Source organism: Callionymus lyra, chromosome 2, assembly GCF_982586985.1.
Source record: "Callionymus lyra chromosome 2, fCalLyr1.hap1.1, whole genome shotgun sequence".
Classification (NCBI taxonomy): domain Eukaryota; kingdom Metazoa; phylum Chordata; class Actinopteri; order Syngnathiformes; family Callionymidae; genus Callionymus; species Callionymus lyra.
Genome location: NC_141819.1, coordinates 19,658,588 through 19,679,064, shown reverse-complemented (window position 1 = coordinate 19,679,064; position 20,477 = coordinate 19,658,588). Strand labels below are relative to the sequence as shown.

Sequence of the window (20,477 nt, the reverse complement as noted above, 5' to 3'; positions counted from 1 at the left end):
CCCCCACGACCATAGAGGCGAGGCTTCCCCAGGACAACGCTCCCTACTGGACAGAGTTCGTTCAGATGAATAAACTCTTCCTCTCTCTGCCAAGTCTCAGAAAGACATAATAAATCCAAATTAACTCTTGTGAAAAGATAATTAAGAATAAAGAATTTATTAGTAATGGTGCGAACATTCAGAAGTCCTACATTTAGCACCGATGACGTCACTGATGACGCCGTGTCACTGACAGGCGTGCAGAGCGGGATGGGTGACAGCTACAACTCACGTTCAACTCGGTTGTAAAAGCCGAATTAAAGAGAGGAAATTAAAAAATCTTACCTTTCGTTGAGGTCTGGGCAGACGGCAGCGCTGACGTGTCGTCACACTCTTCAGCGAGAGGAACGTCGATCAAACATCGATGACGTCCGATGACGTCAGAGTTCTTCCGAGCGATCGCGACTGCGCGTTTCATCCTGACCTGTACTCCAGACCTACTCGATCGCTTGTGGAAATCGCCCGAGTCCAAGTCCGAGTCGATTAGAAGCGGAACCGGAAACACATTCACGGGACGTTGGTAACGGTCGTGAGTGAAGTCCTCCATCGACTCTCTGATGTTGAAAAGAGCATATGAGACATATCTTTAGTGATATGAGCATAATATCCGGACAAGTAGTCGTTAAAACGACTGTGTTTGGCAATTATTGCAAGAGCTCACGTTCTAGCAGCCGATCAAAGGCTTACCGGAAGCGGAAGAGTAGGTCAGTAATTGTCCTTCGAGTTTTTTTAAAAAGGGTAAAAACAGCTTTCTATAGGTGAACGTAGTTTTCTGGTCAATTATCTTAGTAACTTCTATTGGGTTAAGAGGCGTTTTTGCTTTTGATTTTCAGATCATAAGTTTTTAAATAAAGTTAGGGATTATAATATAGGTATTCAAGCATAACAGGTCTCTTATAGAGAGGGAGACGAACAGTTGGTTTAAAAAATAAAAAAATAAAAAATAAATAAGGGAAAAAATAAAATAAGAAATGGATTTATCTGTACTACGGGTAAAATGGCAGTCTCGTGGAATAGGATCATCATGTGGTGCTGTATTATTTCGCTCTGTAAGTTTATATGTGGAAAGAATGAGTCTGTTGGATCGGAAAAATGTTGTGAAAAACTGGTATGAATGGGCTAAAAAGCAGAGAAATAGTTTTAAGGGTTACCAAAGTAATCATTGAATTCCAGTGTAGCAACATTGCACTTATCTGGAACCCTTAACTTTAAAACTTCTATTCTGGCGACTTCATTGGTATCCCAACCTTAATTATTGTTGTCATCGCTTTCACAATCCTGAATCATGGGCATTGGCATCACCAACTCCACCATCAGCTTGACCGCCAATGGTACCATTAAAGCAGTGAGTTCTTCATAAGATTGGTAAAAGGTGATCTCAGGTTCAGGTTCTGGCGTGGACAGAGATTCTTATTCTGGATCTGAGTTCAAGTAGGACCTGAGGTGCAATACATTGATGACACAACTGTACATCTGAGTCCCATTGTGTGTCTGTGTAAGATTAAGATCAAAGAACAACACAATATTCTTGATAAACAGGCAGGTTACTCAATAACATCATTGTAATGAAAAAAAGGACTTCTTAGGAAAGCGTTTCAGGAATGTTCAGCAGTTGAAATTTATCTGGGTTGGCCCATAAACATAGGGGTGGCATTTTTCCACTGAACAACACTTTGTGAGGCGAGTGGTATAAATAAGCAGCAACTTTCGGAGTTACCACCAGTTTTCTTCAAGATCGCCTACACAACATGAACAGGTTTGTGTGTATATGTCATGTCAATCTCCTCCGATTGTCCATTCTTTGTGTTGCTCTTAGTTTACATTTGATGTCTTTCAAACATTTTTAAGTGTATGCGAAAGTATCTCTCGGTAACTGTCTTGAATTGTGTTCAATCTGTTTGTCACGTGATTGTGTCTGTGAATTATTTTTTCAAGTTGTTCCTATGTCTGTGTTATCTTAAATCAGATGGTTTGTGTGTGTTTATGGGATGTAGGGAGTGTATTTTTTATGAATATGTTTATGCCATCCACCTGTGTGTATCATTTTGTGCGTTTTGAATATTATTTTTTTTCGGACTGATTTGTGTGTGCGCATATCTCAGATTTTATTTTATATAAATCTGTTTTTTTCTTCTATTCATGACAGCATCATGGCTTCTTCAGACACTGCAATGAAAGTGGCTGCAATGGGACGACCTTTCACCTTAGGGATGTTGTACGACGCCCGGACTGAACAGTTGGTGCCAGGTGAGAACACAAAAAAAATCACTCAGCAATGACTGAAAGTAAAATAAGGCGTCAGAAGAAGCATTGCTGATAATTGAATTACAAGAAATGAAGGCGACAAACATACAAACACATCATGAATCCTGAGATAACAAATGACTTAATAATGCATCTCTGCACCAAACTCAGTGTGAGCTCATGTCTTCACCAGGTTTGTCACTGTGGGGTCCACAAGTCCTGGATAAGAACACCGTGGAGACTGGAGAACCCAGCAGCCAGTTCCAAGTCCTGGCTTCAGACTCTCTTGAGTCCAAGACCTCCATGTTGGACGTTAATGCGTCTTTGAAGGCCAGTTTTCTTGGAGGTCTCATTGAAGTCAGTGGCTCTGCCAAATACCTGAGTGATTACAAGAAGCTTAAGAATCAATGCAGGGCCACATTCCAGTACCAGGGCTCCACTGTCTTCAGGCAGCTGTCCTTGACCTCTTTGGGGCCGCTGGATGAAAACCAGCAGAAAATCATTGATATGAACCTCGCTACACATGTAGTCACTGGCATTGTTTCTTTGCCTTTGACAGCGAGAAGTTGGAGTCCAGTTCGGTCCAGAACATCCAAGGTCAGATCAAAGCAGTGATGAAAAAGATCCCTTCATTTGATGTTGAGGGTGAAGTTAAAATTGATCTGACAGAGGAGGAGAAGATTTTGACCAAAAAGTTCTCCTGCACCTTCTACGGTGACGTTCTTCTGGAGAGCAACCCTGCCACATTTGAAGAAGCTGTGAAGACCTACGTGAACCTTCCTAAGTTGCTGAGAGCAAGCAAAGATAGCGTCGCTCCATTGAAGGTGTGGATGCTGCCTCTCGTCACCCTGTACCCCAAAGCTCCTGAGGTTCCAAAGAATATCAGCATTCAGTTGGCAAGGAAAGCAGAAGAGGTTATTGAAGATCTGAAGAAGTTCCAGATTAACTGCAATGAGGCACAGTCGGAGCTTGTCTCCAAGACCTTCCCTGATCTTGGCCGCTTGCTGCTCAGATTCAATAACCTCTGTGGCTACTACGTTGAGTTTCTTCAGCGCTCTCTGTCGACCAAACTCCCCTTGATCCGTGTAGGTTCAGAAGAGGAAAAGGAGTTGATAGACCTCTTCCAGAAAAGAGACACATCACCTTTCAGTCAAGTGAAACTGAGTCAGTGGATGGACAACAAAGTCCGAGAAGTGACAGTGATGCAGTCCATCGCTGATATGATGGCTGACACCAACGTGAAGATTATAGAGAGTCAGTCAGAGTTGGACAAAGAGATTCTTGAGGCCAATGTCCATGACGCCCTCTGCTATGTCTTCACCTCCCTGGAGATTGATGACCCATGTCTGGAAGAAATGGAAAAGTATCTGGATTCAGCTGAGCCTACAGCTCGGAATGATGTGCCGTGGTACTTCTCCCCCACCGTGCTCTCCAGCATGCGGGTGAAAGCCAACAATTTCCGTGACTTAGCTGCAGCTCTGAGGGACAGCAGAGGTGTGAAGTTCTTCATGACTGCCTTGCCAAATAGCAAATATGAGGGCGCCACCATCTACCACTACCAGAGTGGTACTCTGGTGTCTGACGACTTCTCCAGACCTCCACCTCCTGACCACCCAGAGAAGGTCACAAACAAACAGGACCTGATTTGGTGTGAGTAGTCTCTTTGTGTTTTGGATGACCCTTTTATAAAGGTGGTTTTCATGAGCCTTCACGAAAAACTAACATTATCAACCATTTCTTCTTACCAGACGCTGATGGTGACCTGACCTTCGATCCGAACACAGCCAACAATTCCATACGTTTGTCCGACGACCATAAGAAAGCCACACATGGAGAAGATCAGTCGTACCCGGATCTTCCAGAGCGCTTTGACCTGGTGCCACAAGTGATTTGCTCCAAAGGGATGACTGGTCGCTGCTACTGGGAGGTGGAGTGGAGTGACGGTGTTGAGGATGATATCGCTGTAGGGGTTGCTTACAAGAGGATTGACAGGAAGACTGACTACACTAGCTGGTTAGGAAACAGTCCTGACTCCTGGTGTTTTGGGAAAGTTACTGCTCATGCTGTGTCATTCACAGGCCACGATAACTATTGGACTGAAACACAACTTCCATCCACTGGCCTCAACCGATTGGGTGTGTTTCTGGACTGGCCAGGTGGTACTCTGAGCTTCTACAAGGCCTCCACCACTGAGCTGACTCACTTGTACACTTTCTCAGACAGCTTCATATCGCCAGTTTACCCAGGGTGCTACCTGAAAAATAAGCGGAGCTTCATTCACTTCTGCCCAATTGAGTGAGTCAGCACCGTTAGCTAGCTACCCTGCTACCTACCTTACAGTGCTGTTCTTTCAAGCAAAATATAGAATTTGTGATCTTCTGCAATAATTATCCGATTATCTTTCCGTCAGACGTTTGAAGTGTCTGCTGGCTTATTGGCCAATTGATGTTGATTGTGATGTCATTGATCAGTTGATTAAACAACATGGAACATATAATGAAGTAGAATTGATCTCTTTGATTTGTTTGGAACTCCAGTGCAATGCAATAAAAACCATTATAATCCACTTTCTTCTGTTTCCTTCTTTCTATTCAACACATTCAAACACACATGACCACTCAAGATGTGTTAGTAAAATATATTATTAAAATTAAAATGATTAAAAAAGCAAAGGTGTGCTACGTTGGAATCGAAAGTTAATAATTACTTGATGACATTGTGAAAAACTCCATGGATCATTAGTTCAAATACAAGGAAGTTGTTCTGTGGTTTCGGGAATGATTTGGAGCAGGGGTGCCCACACTTTTTCGGTTTGCCAGCTACTTTTATAATGATCAAGTCCACAAGATCTACTTTCATCAAATTTGATCAACGTAAGTAAGAACAGACTTAACTCAAATGGTGCACAAAAAAATATTCAGATGTAAGAATCTGTGCGTGACACGAATTATAGCCCTTTTCTATGTCCATCAAAATCAACAAAGAATTCAGACGGGTTCATCCCTTTCCATGCCTCCATTTCAATATGTCGATCATATTTAAATGAAGCAAAAGACTTAAATTTCTCCTTTCTGTGATGATGAAAAAAACAAAAACAAATGAAAACATGAATTCATACTAACAGTTTATATTTGTTAATTTTAAACATGTCTGACATGAATCACACTTGTAAATGAGTTCAGATGTTGGTGTAAATGTTTAGATTTTACATACACGCTTATTAACGAGAATACTGCATTTACAGAGGCGACCAGTGGATTATTTAAATTTTAAAACATCTTTATATGAAGTTTAACGCGAATAAAACTGTTAATCAGTAACTTCACATCATCATCGCTTTGTCTGATCGTCTCTGACCGTCCTTAGAATTTGTGGTTCACCTGCAAACAACTGTTTAACGTGTTTGAACAGGCAGGTTACTCAATAACATCGTTGTAATGAAAAAAAGGAGGACTTCTTGGGAAAGCGTTTCAGGAATGTTCAGTAGTTGAAATTAATCTGGGTTGGGTTGCACTATAAACATAGGAGTGACATTTTTCCACTGAACAACCGTTAGCTAGCTACCCTGCTACCTAGCTAACAGTGCTGTGCTTTTAAGCAAAATATAGAATTTGTGATCTTCTGCAATAATTATCCGATTATCTTTCCGTCAGACGTTTGAAGTGTCTGCTGGCTTATTGGCCAATTGATGTTGATTGTGATGTCATTGATCAGTTGATTAAACAACATTGAACATTTAATGAAGTAGAATTTATCTCTTTGATTTGTTTGGAACTCCAGTGCAATGCAATAAAAACCATTATAATCCACTTTCTTCTGTTTCCTTCTTTCTATTCAACACATTCAAACACACATGACCACTCAAGATGTGTTAGTAAAACATTATTAAAATTAAAATGATTAAAAAAGCAAAGGTGTGCTACGTTGGAATCGAAAGTTAATAATTACTTGATTACATTGTGAAAAACTCCATGGATCATTAGTTCAAATACAAGGAAGTTGTTCTGTGGTTTCGGGAATGATTTAGAGCAGGGGTGCCCACACTTTTTCGGTTTGCCAGCTACTTTTATAATGATCAAGTCCACAAGATCTACTTTCATCAAATTTGATCAACGTAAGTAAGAACAGACTTAACTCAAATGGTGCACAAAAAAATATTCAGATGTAAGAATCTGTGCGTGACACGAATTATAGCCCTTTTCTATGTCCATCAAAATCAACAAAGAATTCAGACGGGTTCATCCCTTTCCATGCCTCCATTTCAATATGTCGATCATATTTAAATGAAGCAAAAGACTTAAATTTCTCCTTTCTGTGATGATGAAAAAAACAAAAACAAATGAAAACATGAATTCATACTAACAGTTTATATTTGTTAATTTTAAACATGTCTGACATGAATCACACTTGTAAATGAGTTCAGATGTAGGTGTAAATGTTTAGATTTTACATACACGCTTATTAACGAGAATACTGCATTTACAGAGGCGACCAGTGGATTATTTAAATTTTAAAACATCTTTATATGAAGTTTAACGCGAATAAAACTGTTAATCAGTAACTTCACATCATCATCGCTTTGTCTGATCGTCTCTGACCGTCCTTAGAATTTGTGGTTCACCTGCAAACAACTGTTTAACGTGTTTGAACAGGCAGGTTACTCAATAACATCGTTGTAATGAAAAAAAAGAGGACTTCTTGGGAAAGCGTTTCAGGAATGTTCAGTAGTTGAAATTAATCTAACAACAGATCTGCCGATTCAGACCTCATTTGATTGGCAGATACACTAAAACTGCGTCCAGAAAGGTATGCTGAGATCCATTCTAACACCGACCCAGACAGTCCCACTTCATCCCTCAGTCTTTTCAGCAGGATCTGGTGATCATTTGTGTCAAAGGCTGAGGACAGATCCAAGAGAACCAGAACAGTGAATTTACCCAAGTCAGCCGACATCATGATGTCACTGGACACTTTCAATAAAGCCGTCTCCGTAGAGTGATGTTTACGAAAGCCAGACTGAAACTTCTCATGTATGTCGCTCTGATCCAGGAACAAAGACAGCTGCTCAGACACCACCTTCTCCAAGATCTTGGACAAGAAAGGGAGCTTAGAAATAGGCCTGAAATTACTGAGGTCAGTTGGGTCTAAGCCTGGCTTTTTGAGCAGAGGCTCTACAATGGCATCTTTAAATGCGTTGGGGAAAACCCCCGAGGTTCACCATATTGGTAACCCAGGGGCCAATTACATCAAATACTTTGATAAAAAGTCTACAAGGAAGGACGTCATCTGAGCAAGAGGAGGGTTTCATCTTCACTAGTGCCGAAATATCACCCAAAGATACAGCAGTGAAGGAAGACCAAGAGGAGGAGAGGGGCTCAGAGACAGTAGGGGTTCCAAACAAAGGGGGAGAGATTTTCTCTTTGATCAATTTAATTTTGTCAATGAAAAATCTCAACAATGCATTGCTGTCAGCTTCACAGAAGACAGGCGTGATTTGAGGAGGAGGAGACACGAGAGAATTAATCGTGTCAAACAACACTTTGGGGTTTTTCTTATTTGCTGCTACCAGTTTTCTGATGTAACCAGATCTAGCAGTTTCCACCATCTCATTGTAAGAAGACATCAGATCCCTGAGGTGAAGTCTGTGCATCTCAAGTTTAGTGGAGGCACCGACGAGGACGACTGCCTCTTCCAGTAGCTCCGCAGCAATTTCTATAATTTTCTGTTTTTTATTAATTTTTTACTATAATCTTTTTAAATGGATACTTTTGAACATGGAAAGAATCGTCTTGTTTACTCAAGAGAGGATCTACTGTCGCTGAAGTCAATGGCACGGGCTGGAGATCGCCACAAGATCCCGATCGAACTTCAGCGCCGTTACAGAGGCTGTCGGGCAGGGAGGAGGCTAAAGGCTAAGCTAACGGACAATCGGAGACGTCACAGACCAACTGACGAATAAGATCGACGAGCTGTCTGCCCTCAACAACCAGCGGATCTACAGAGAGAGCAGCTTGTTGATCTTCACGGAGACGTGGCTCACTCAACTGACTCCGGACTCACACGTGGAGCTGCCTGGTTTCAGCACCGTCAGAGCGGACAGAGACGCGCGCGCGTGTGGGAAGCGCAGAGGAGGAAGTCTGATCATGTACGTGAATAAACGCTGGTGTAGCCCGGGACACGTTACTGTAAAGAAAGTCTCTTGTTGTCAAGATTTAGAACTGTTGGCTGTAAGCATGCGTCCATATTATCTACCGCGTGAGTTCAGTCACGTGATCGCGCTGTGTGTCTACATTCCTCCGAGGCTGCGGCTGCATCTGCCTGTGAGAAGATCCACACAATGACAGCTCGACTTCAGAATCAACATCCTTACGCGTTTATCATCATCTCTGGAGACTTTAATCATGCCAACCTGGACTCTACTCTGCCTACTTTCCATCAGGCCGTGGATTGTCCCACCAGGAATAACAGGACAATTGACCTTCTTTATTCCAACTTGAAGGACGCCTACAGAGCCAAACCTCTTCCTCCACTTGGAAGGTCCGATCACAACCTGGTCCACCTTCAGTCACAGTACATTCCTCTGGTGCAGAGACAGACTGTGACCACTAAGACAATCAGAAAGTGGACACCAGCTGTGGAGGACGCCATCAGAGACTGCTTTGAAACAACAGACTGGGATGTGCTGCTGAGGTCTCATGGTGAGGACATCGAGGGACAGACACACTGTCTAACAGATTATTTAAATTTCTGCTTGGACGTTGTCGCCCCTACTAAGACTGTCCGCTGTTACCCTAATAATAAACCATGGGTAACAAAGGAGGTCAAGGATGTCCTTAACAGGAAGAAAGTGGCATTCAGGAGCAGAGACAGGGACGCCATGAGGTCAGATCAGCAGGAGGTGAAGCGATGCTTGAAGGAGGCAAAGGACACCTACAGGAGGAGGTTGGAGGAGAAGCTGAGCCGAGAAGAAATAAGAGAGGTCTGGGATGGTGTTAAAACCATCACTGGACACAAGACCAAGGCCTCTCTGACTGCAGTGGACACGGTGGATGAGGCAAATGGACTGAACAACTTTTTCAACAGGTTTGAGCAGGTCACCTCACCCTCACTGCTGCCCGCCTCAGGACCTGCCCCACCTTCTTGTGCCCCCCCCCAGCTCCACAGAACCACTTCCCAGCTTCACCTCACTCCAGGTACAGGATGTACTTCGGAGGATTCGTCCAGGGAAGGCTGCTGGTCCTGATAAGGTGTCTGCTCGACTGCTAAAGACCTGCGCTGCTGAACTAGCTGAGCCACTCCAGCATGTCTTCAACCTCAGTCTACGGCTGGGGAAAGTACCAACTCTGTGGAAGACTTCCTGTATCGTTCCAGTCCCTAAAAAGATCCGACCGAGTGTGCTGAACGATTACAGACCGGTGGCACTGACTTCGCAGCTGATGAAGACACTGGAGCGGCTGGTCCTCAAACATCTCACGCCACAAGTCCAGCACGCGCAAGACCCCCTGCAGTTTGCCTACCAGCCAGCAGTTGGTGTGGAAGATGCCATCCTTCACCTCCTGCATCGGACCTACTCCCACTTGGATAAAGGAAGCGGTTCAGTGAGAATCCTGTTCCTGGACTTTTCTAGTGCCTTCAACACTATCCAACCCACTCTGCTGCAGGACAAACTGACTAAGATGCATGTGGACCCTGGTCTGGTCTCCTGGATTACGGACTATCTTACTGATCGACCACAGTATGTCAGGCTGAAGGACATCAAGTCTGACACTATGGTGTGCAGTACAGGAGCACCTCAGGGGACAGTACTGGCCCCTCTCCTCTTCACCATCTACACTTCAGACTTCTGCTACAACTCAGAGCTGAGTCTCGTCCAGAAGTATGCTGACGACACTGCCTTTGTTGGATGCATCAGGGACAACAGCGAAGACGAGTACAGGAGTCTGATACGTGACTTTGTGGACTGGAGTGAGAGGAACCACTTGCAGCTGAACACCTCAAAAACCAAGGAGCTGGTCTTGGATTTCGGGAGGTCCAGGACAAAGCCACGTCCAGTGTCCATCAGAGGCGACGAGGTGGAGATAGTGGACAACTATAAGTACCTCGGTGTGTGGATGGACAGTAAACTGGACTGGTCCTGCAACACAGACCATGTATATAAGAAGGTTCAGAGTAGACTGTACTTTCTGAGGAGGCTTCGATCATTTAACATCTGCAAGAAGCTCCTCTGCGTGTTCTACCAGTCTGTGGTGGCCAGTGTCCTGTTCTATGCTGTGGTGTGTTGGGGTGGAAATGTGTCCAAGAGGAGTGTCAACAGGTTGGACAGGTTGATCAGGAGGGCTGGTTCTGTGGTTGGAATGAAGCTGGACTCACTGGTGACAGTTGCTGAGAGGATATCATTGAACAAACTACTGTCCATCATGGATGATGACAGTCATCCTCTGAACACTGTCATCAGTGAGCAGCAGAATGAGTGCACGAATGCTCCTACCCAGGTGCAAAACAAATAGACTCAGGGACTCATTCATCCCTCGGGCTATTAAATTGTACAATTCTGAGTTCGGGGGCAGGAGTGGAGTGAAAGTATCTGGATGTTCTGTTCCATGTTAGTCTCTGTATCTTTGTCTTTGTTGTTTTTCTTTCCTTGACCTATGTCCTTTGTCTTTGTCTTTAGACTTAGATTGTGTCATCTTGTTCTTCCTCTTTATGTTCTTCTTATTTTATTTTTTATGTATTATTTTTTATTGTTTATGAAAAATTGCTGGCTATTGGTAAAAAACAATTTCCCAAAGGAGACCTCCTGAGGGATCAATAAAGTTGTACCTTACTTTACCTTACCTTACTTCCAGAGACGCTCAGTCTTTCGACAAAGTCTCTTCAGACTCAGGAGATCTTCATTTGTCCAAGGGCACCGTTTTTTCTGAATTTTTAAGTTCGATTTAACAGGTGCCACTTGATCCAGTATTTCAACACAATGAGTAGTGAAACAGTGAATCAAACTGTCCACGTTTGGGCAGTCATCAAAGGAAAGAGGGTCAAACATAGCAGAAAAACTGTCTGCAGTATCAGCTGAGATAACACGCCTCTGAGACCTAACTTTCAAAGGCTTAGGTTCAGGGATGAAGTCCAGGTTAAACAAGACAAGAGACTGATCACTCAGATGGACATCATGTACAGATACATTAGAGATGTCCAGGCCAAGAGTAAAAACTAAGTCTAAAATGTGGCCTTTTTGATGAGTTGGTTCAGAAACATGTTGCACAAAATTAAAGGCTTCTGTTAAAGTTAAAAGTTCTTTAGCAGAGCAAGATGTGACGTCATCAACATGAAGATTAAAGTCTCCAAGAATAAGAACAGATCCCATTTGAATAATGGAAGATAAGAAGTCACTGAAGTCTTTCAAGAACACCGCCGCACGACCAGGCGGGCGGTAGATTGATACGCAATAGAAAGGTCTTGTAGAACCAACCAAGATCATCTGTGACTCAAAAGAAGTGAATTCCTGTGTCTGAATCACTTTGCAAGAACAACTCTCCCTATAAACTGTAGAAAGACCTCCCCCACGACCATAGAGGCAAGGCTTCCCCAGGACAACGCTCCCTACTGGACAGAGTTCGTTCAGATGAATAAACTCTTCCTCTCTCTGCCAAGTCTCAAAAAGACATAATAAATCCAAATTAACTCTTGTGAAAAGATAATTAAGAATAAAGAATTTATTAGTAATGGTGCGAACATTCAGAAGTCCTGACAGGCGTGCAGAGCGGGATCTTTTGAAGAGAACAGCAGCGGTCACATGGGTGACAGCTACAACTCACGTTCAACTCGGTTGTAAAAGCCGAATTAAAGAGAGGAAATTAAAAAATCATACCTTTCGTTGAGGTCTGGGCAGACGGCAGCGCTGACGTGTCGTCACACTCTTCAGCGAGAGGAACGTCGATCAAACATCGATGACGTCCGATGACGTCAGAGTTCTTCCGAGCGATCGCGACTGCGCGTTTCATCCTGACCTGTACTCCAGACCTACTCGATCGCTTGTGGAAATCGCCCGAGTCCGAGTCCGAGTCGATTAGAAGCGGAACCGGAAACACATTCACGGGACGTTGGTAACGGTCGTGAGTGAAGTCCTCCATCGACTCTTTGATGTTGAAAAGAGCATATGAGACATATCTTTAGTGATATGAGCATAATATCCGGACAAGTAGTCGTTAAAACGACTGTGTTTGGCAATTATTGCAAGAGCTCACGTTCTAGCAGCCGATCAAAGGCTTACCGGAAGCGGAAGAGTAGGTCAGTAATTGTCCTTCGAGTTTTTTTAAAAAGGGTAAAAACAGCTTTCTATAGGTGAACGTAGTTTTCTGGTCAATTATCTTAGTAACTTCTATTGGGTTAAGAGGCGTTTTTGCTTTTGATTTTCAGATCATAAGTTTTTAAATAAAGTTAGGGATTATAATATAGGTATTCAAGCATAACAGGTCTCTTATAGAGAGGGAGACGAACAGTTGGTTTAAAAAATAAAAAAAATAAAAAAAAATAAGGGAAAAAATAAAATAAGAAATGGATTTATCTGTACTACGGGTAAAATGGCAGTCTCGTGGAATAGGATCATCATGTGGTGCTGTATTATTTCGCTCTGTAAGTTTATATGTGGAAAGAATGAGTCTGTTGGATCGGAAAAATGTTGTGAAAAACTGGTATGAATGGACTAAAAAGCAGAGAAATAGTTTTAAGGGTTACCAAAGTAATCATTAAATTCCAGTGTAGCAACATTGCACTTATCTGGAACCCTTAACTTTAAAACTTCTATTCTGGCGACTTCATTGGTATCCCAACCTTAATTATTGTTGTCATCGCTTTCACAATCCTGAATCATGGGCATTGGCATCACCAACTCCACCATCAACTTGACCGCCAATGGTACCATTAAAGCAGTGAGTTCTTCATAAGATTGGTAAAAGGTGATCTCAGGTTCAGGTTCTGGCGTGGACAGAGATTCTTATTCTGGATCTGAGTTCAAGTAGGACCTGAGGTGCAATACATTGATGACACAACTGTACATCTGAGTCCCATTGTGTGTCTGTGTAAGATTAAGATCAAAGAACAACACAATATTCTTGATAAACAGGCAGGTTACTCAATAACATCATTGTAATGAAAAAAAAGGACTTCTTAGGAAAGCGTTTCAGGAATAATCAGGATTTGAAATTTATCTGGGTTGGCCCATAAACATAGGGGTGGCATTTTTCCACTGAACAACACTTTGTGAGGCGAGTGGTATAAATAAGCAGCAACTTTCTGAGTTACCACCAGTTTTCTTCAAGATCGCCTACACAACATGAACAGGTTTGTGTGTATATGTCATGTCAATCTCCTCCGATTGTCCATTCTTTGTGTTGCTCTTAGTTTACATTTGATGTCTTTCAAACATTTTTAAGTGTATGCGAAAGTATCTCTCGGTAACTGTCTTGAATTGTGTTCAATCTGTTTGTCACGTGATTGTGTCTGTGAATTATTTTTTCAAGTTGTTCCTATGTCTGTGTTATCTAAAATCAGATGGTTTGTGTGTGTTTATGGGATGTAGGGAGTGTATTTTTTATGAATATGTTTATGCCATCCACCTGTGTGTATCATTTTGTGCGTTTTGAATATTATTTTTTTTCGGACTGATTTGTGTGTGCGCATATCTCAGAATTTATTTTATATAAATCTGTTTTTTTCTTCTATTCATGACAGCATCATGGCTTCTTCAGACACTGCAATGAAAGTGGCTGCAATGGGACGACCTTTCACCTTAGGGATGTTGTACGACGCCCGGACTGAACAGTTGGTGCCAGGTGAGAACACAAAAAAAATCACTGAGCAATGACTGAAAGTAAAATAAGGCGTCAGAAGAAGCATTGCTGATAATTGAATTACAAGAAATGAAGGCGACAAACATACAAACACATCATGAATCCTGAGATAACAAATGAGTTAATAATGCATCTCTGCACCAAACTAAGTGTGAGCTCATGTCTTCACCAGGTTTGTCACTGTGGGATCCACAAGTCCTGGATAAGAACACCGTGGAGACTGGAGAACCCAGCAGCCAGTTCCAAGTCCTGGCTTCAGACTCTCTTGAGTCCAAGACCTCCATGTTGGACGTTAATGCGTCTTTGAAGGCCAGTTTTCTTGGAGGTCTCATTGAAGTCAGTGGCTCTGCCAAATACCTGAGTGATTACAAGAAGCTTAAGAATCAATGCAGGGCCACATTCCAGTACCAGGGCTCCACTGTCTTCACGCAGTTGTCCTTGACCTCTTTGGGGCCGCTGGATGAAAACCAGCAGAAAATCATTGATATGAACCTCGCTACACATGTTGTCATTGGCATTGTTTACGGCGCCAATGCCTTCTTTGCCTTTGACAGCGAGAAGTTGGAGTCCAGTTCGGTCCAGAACATCCAGGGTCAGATCAATGCAGTGATGAAAAAGATCCCTTTATTTGATGTTGAGGGTGAAGTTAAAATTGATCTGACAGAGGAGGAGAAGAATTTGACCAACAAGTTCTCCTGCACCTTCTACGGTGACGTTCTTCTGGAGAGCAACCCTGCCACATTTGAAGAAGCTGTGAAGACCTACGTGAACCTTCCTAAGTTGCTGAGAGCAAGCAAAGATAGTCTCGCTCCATTGACGGTGTGGATGCTGCCTCTCGTCACCCTGTACCCCAAAGCTCCTGAGGTTCCAAAGAACATCAGCATTCAGTTAGCAAGGAGAGCAGAAGAGGTTATTGAAGATCTGAAGAAGTTCCAGATTAACTGCAATGAGGCTCAGTCGGAGCTTGTCTCCAAGACCTTCCCTGATCTTGGCCGCTTGCTGTTAAGATTCAATAACCTCTGTGGCTACTACGTTGAGTTTCTTCAGCGCTCTCTTTCGACCAAACTCCCCTTGATCCGTGTAGGTTCAGAAGAGGAAAAGGAGTTGATTGATCTCCTCCAGAAAAGAGAAACATCACCTTTCAGTCAAGTGAAACTGAGTCTGTGGATGGACAACAAAGTCCGAGAAGTAACAGTGATGCAGTCCATCGGTGATATGATGGCTGACACCAATGTGAAGTTTGTACAGAGTCAGTCAGAGTTGGACAAAGAGATTCTTGAGGCTAATGTCCATGACGCCCTCTGCTATGTCTTCACCTCCCTGGAGATTGATGACCCATGTCTGGAAGAAATGGCAAAGTACCTGGATTCAGCTGAGCTTACAGCTCAGAATGATGTGCCGTGGAACTTCTCCCCCACCGTGCTCTCCAGCATGCGGGAGAAAGCCAACAATTTCCGTGACTTAGCTGCAGCTCTGAGGGACAGCAGAGGTGTGAAGTTCCTCATGACTGCCTTGCCAAATAGCAAATATGAGGGCGCCACCATCTACCACTACCAGAGTGGTACTCTGGTGTCTGACGACTTCTCCAGACCTCCACCTCCTGACCACCCAGAGAAGGTCACAAACAAACAGGAGCTGATTTGGTGTGAGTAGTCTCTTTGTGTTTTGGATGACCCTTTTATAAAGGTGGTTCTCATGAGCCTTCACGAAAAACTAACATTATCAACCATTTCTTCTTACCAGACGCTGATGGTGACCTGACCTTCGATCTGAACACGGCCAACAATTCAATAAGTTTGTCCGACGACCATAAGAAAGCCACACATGGAGAAGATCAGTCGTACCCGGATCTTCCAGAGCGCTTTGACCTGGTGCCACAAGTGATTTGCTCCAAAGGGATGACTGGTTGCTGCTACTGGGAGGTGGAGTGGAGTGACGGTGTTGAGGATGATATCGCTGTAGGGGTTGCTTACAAGAGGATTGACAGGAAAGCTAAGCACACTACCTGGTTAGGAAACAGTCCTTACTCCTGGTGTTTTGGGAAAGTTACTGCTCGTGCTAGGCCACGATAGCTATTGGACTGAAACACAACTTCCATCCACTGGCCTCCACCGATTGGGTGTGTTTCTGGACTGGCCAGGTGGTACTCTGAGCTTCTACAAGGCCTCCATCACTCAGCTTACTCACTTGCACACTTTCTCAGGCAGCTTCATAGCTCCAGTTTACCCAGGGTGCTACCTGAAAAATAAGCGGAGCTTCATTCACTTCTGCCCAATTGAGTGAGTCAGCACCATTAGCTAGCTACCCTGCTACCTAGCTAACAGTGCTGTGCTATTAAGCAAAATATAGAAGTTGTGATCTTTTGCAATAAATATCCGATTATCTTTCCGTCAGACGTTTGAAGTGACTGCTGGCTTATTGGCCAATTGATGTTGATTGTGATGTCATTGATCAGTTGATTAAACAACATTGAACATATAATGAAGTAGAATTTATCTCTTTGATTTGTTTGGAACTCAAGTGCAATGCAATAAAAACCATTGTAATCCACTTTCTTCTGTTTCCTTCTTTCTATACAACACATTTAAACACACATGACCACTCAAGATGTTTTACAAAAACATATTAGGAATCATTAATTCAATCTTTTAACGCTTTGAAAAAGAAAATCAATTGATAAAACTAACACAGCATCCGTGTTTCCTTCTCTCCTACTTTGTCTCTCTGATGTTGTTTTTACCATCATTATCACCATCAACACTGACATTGTTATCTTCATCCTCATCATCATTGCCATCAACAACATGATTAAATTCAGTCATTATTTGACTTTTAAATTGAAATATTCAGTCATCTCCATCATTGACCACGGGATCATCCTGATACTCTTCAACATCATCACCAGACCACAGTAATCATTAATTTCCAGTGTAGCAACATTGCACTTAACTTTCAAAACTTCTATTCTGGCGACTTCATTGGTATACCTTAATCATTGTTGTCATCGCTTTTGTTATAGACCGACTTAATGTTGCACTCATTGCACCCCGGAACCTTTGTGCCTTTATCTGTGTTCTCTACGGGCGGGTTCTTGTGTAGTGATGGGCACGGCAGTTCTTTTGAGTGTACTGAATCACTAGAATCAGTTCATTAAAATGATTCGTTCAAAAGATTTGTTCAGTTCGTTCATTCACCAAATCAATAACTCTGTGCTTATGGAGCCCTGACTGTAATTTCTTCTACTTCCTGAACGCAGCCAACAATCCGTTACTAGTTTTAATGATTCAGACCTGAGGTTCACATTCACTGCACTTCAGAGAAAATGCAACAAAAAAAAAGACGCCCAGTGTGTTCACGGACAAGGACGAGTGACATTTGCGAGGAATTAGCAAATAGAGAAGATCTTGAGGTGTGTTCACAGCCCAACTTGAATCCTCGTTCACTGACCGAATCCCTGATGCGCAAATCAACGGAAGAGAATCCTTTACACTGAACGAATCTCTTATGAGAATCCCCGGATGAGACCTCGTTCACTCACTGACCGACTCTTTTTGAGAATCCCCGGATGAGGAGAATCATCGTCACTGAATCCCTGTCGCGCGAATCTCTGGATGAGAATCCTCGTTCAGTAGCAGCCTAACGTGACAGACTCTTGTGTGTAGATGTTCACAAACAAACATTGCAGATGTAGTAAAGGTTCTATTACTTTTAAAAACACTGTGTGTGTTTCCAGCCTGTCTAATAAACAAATAAAGTGTGACTAAATCGCTTGGTTGTGAAATATTTTATTGCACCGAAATCAATTTAAAATTAAAATAAAAAATGTAAATATCAACTTAAATATGCAAACAAAAAGAAAATAAATAGCTTAAATAAAACAAAACAAATATTAAATGAAGAGCCAGAAATGGCAACATTAAATCAACAATTTCTGTGCCCTACATTTAAAAAGAAAATGGAAATATCAACTTAAATATGCAATCAAACAAAAAATAAATATCTTAAATACAAAAATAAATATGAAAATCAAGAAACTAAACACACACACACACACACACACCAAAAGTGTCAAACAAAGGAAAGATTGTCCTTGCATATTTGTTCTCTCTTTTCATCCAAAGATCTACTCCAGATTTGCATTTAAAAATACCAGCTGGCTAACTTTGGATGGGCTGAGCCGATTTCGTCTCTCTGATATTATTTGCCCCATCTTGCTAAAAATTCTCTCCGATGGAACAGATGTGGCCACAATACAGAGTCTTCTATTCATTATTTCGGACAGTCTTGGATAGACCGCGCCTCTATTTTGCCACCATGTGAGAGGGTTTGAAAGTCTATGTATAAGAGGCTCCTGCACAAAAGCACGGACCTCCAGTACTGCATCCGACACTGGATTTCGGCTGTTGGTCACAAGCCCAGAGACCTGCTTATCAAAGTCCTGCCAAATTAAACCGACTGGAACTTGGTCGTTGTGCTGCTGCGTCCTCTTCTGCAGCCTGCTGGTTGGGGAGGTTCACCTTTGCAGCAGCATTGCTGAGATGATGATAGGCCCTATCTGCATCCTCATCCCTGCCAAAGGCCTTCCTTTTGAACCTGGGGTCCAGTGCTGCTGCTTCAGATAGCAAAACATGTACCTCAATTTTGTGGAACCTGTGAGCCATCTGGGAACAAATGGTGTCCACCATTAGTTTCACAGGATCCATCAGGTTCACATCCTTTTGCATGTTTTTGGCTATCAAAAACAAAAACAACAGCAACAACAATGATAATAATGTATAATGTTAGTGTAAACATATTTAATAATATTATTACTAATAGTAATAATACTTGTGCAATTAACAACCCTTTGCTCGAAAACTTAATGGCTAAAATTAGTTCTAGTTAACCTTTTTTATTTTTGATTTAAGTGACACTGATCTCACACCCTTACTGAGTGTTGAAGCCAGTGAACAAAAGCCTTGATTGAAGCACCTCTACAGTCAAGTTTCCATGGCAATGACCTAGGTCAAGCCAGACAAGGAGGAGCCTAAAGCTTGATTGACAGTTTTATGACTTTGTTTTGATGCAACTGTGCTAGTTAAAAAAGAAGCCCTTAAATTCACAGTACTATCAGAACACTGCAATAATAAAATCATATACATACCCCTCTCCACTTATCTCAACGGTGACCTCCTCAAAGGGTTTTAACACCTCACAGGCCTGCTTGAGTTCCTCCCACTCCTCCTGTGTTAGGGTGGGTAGTCTTGGGTTTGTAAGGGCCAGAGTTGTGATTACTGCATCCTTATTTTTAAGGATACTCTGGGCCATGTAGAATGTAGAGTTCCATCTTGTAGGGCAGTCTTGCTTCAGACGAGCTTCTGGCAAGCCTAGCTGTTTTTGGGTGGCCCGTAGTTTTTCTGTGGAAACGGTGCTCCTGTGCAGATGTTCCACAATAGCCTTCACTTTGTCAAGAGTTTTTTTTATCGGAGTCATGCCACCGCTTACAATTAAGTTGAGGGTGTGGGCAAAGCAGAACAGGTGAGGCCAACCTGTGTTCTGAATTGCTTTCACCACATTTGAAGCATTGTCAGACACACAGGCAGCCACCTTGTTTGTGATGTCCCACTCCCTTGCAACTCGAATAAGCTGCTCTGATAGGTTGTCTGCTGTGTGCCTCTCACTCATTTCGAAGCAGTCCAGCAGGACAGAGACCATCTTATATTGATCTATAAAATGGCATGTCACCGACATAAATGACGTTGTTGTTCGTGATGTCCAGCAGTCTGTGGTCAGACAGACAGCTTTGGCTTTTATAACCTTTTCTTTGATTTTTTCCCGAGTTGTTTTATATAGATCGGGTATGATGGTATTGGAAAGAGTTTTCCTGCTCGGTAAGATGTAGTTTGAATTGAGTTCCTTTGTGAACTGGCGGAATCCAGTGTCTTCCACAATGGAATATGGCTGTAAGTCCAGTGAAATCATTTTGGCCAGCATCTCATCCAAGGCCTTTTGTCTAAGTGGGTCAATTGGTTTTGACACAAAATGTGTTAGTCTCGATTGACTTCCTCGACCACTAGGCCTACAAATTGCTACAGTTGTGGCAACAGCAACTGGGCCTGGACCGGTGCTACTGGCCGCAGCAGTGCTGGTGGTTGCGCTGACTTGGACACTTGTGCTGGCTGGAGCAGTTCTGGTGCTGGTGTCTGTAGAAGCAGGGACTCTCACCTCTTGCAGCTGAACAGTTGGGTGTTTGGTTCTTAAATGCCGGAAAAGGTTTGCTGTGGACCCACCTTTAGTACAGAGCTTTGCTTTGCAAATGTTGCAACATGCCGCCGTATTGGAAATGAAACCAAATTGTGTCCAGATAGC

At 42.7% G+C, this 20,477-nt stretch overlaps 3 pseudogenes across 2 annotated transcripts; 2 read left to right on the top strand and 1 right to left on the bottom strand.

The window, feature by feature from the left end:
- Positions 1-1,724: 1,724 nt before the first annotated feature.
- On the top strand, positions 1,725-4,849 carry LOC148085825 (neoverrucotoxin subunit alpha-like; annotated as a pseudogene). The gene is made up of 4 exons (XR_015710516.1): positions 1,725-1,795; positions 2,186-2,286; positions 2,477-3,933; positions 4,032-4,849. The product of XR_015710516.1 is annotated as a neoverrucotoxin subunit alpha-like (transcript).
- Positions 4,850-13,582: 8,733 nt separating this feature from the next.
- On the top strand, positions 13,583-16,633 carry LOC148085824 (stonustoxin subunit beta-like; annotated as a pseudogene). Its single transcript, XR_015710445.1, has 4 exons — positions 13,583-13,620; positions 14,011-14,111; positions 14,302-15,774; positions 15,873-16,633. The product of XR_015710445.1 is annotated as a stonustoxin subunit beta-like (transcript).
- A 1,619-nt stretch (positions 16,634-18,252) lies between these two features.
- LOC148085823 (uncharacterized) lies at positions 18,253-19,436 on the bottom strand (annotated as a pseudogene).
- Between the last annotated feature and the right edge of the window lie 1,041 nt (positions 19,437-20,477).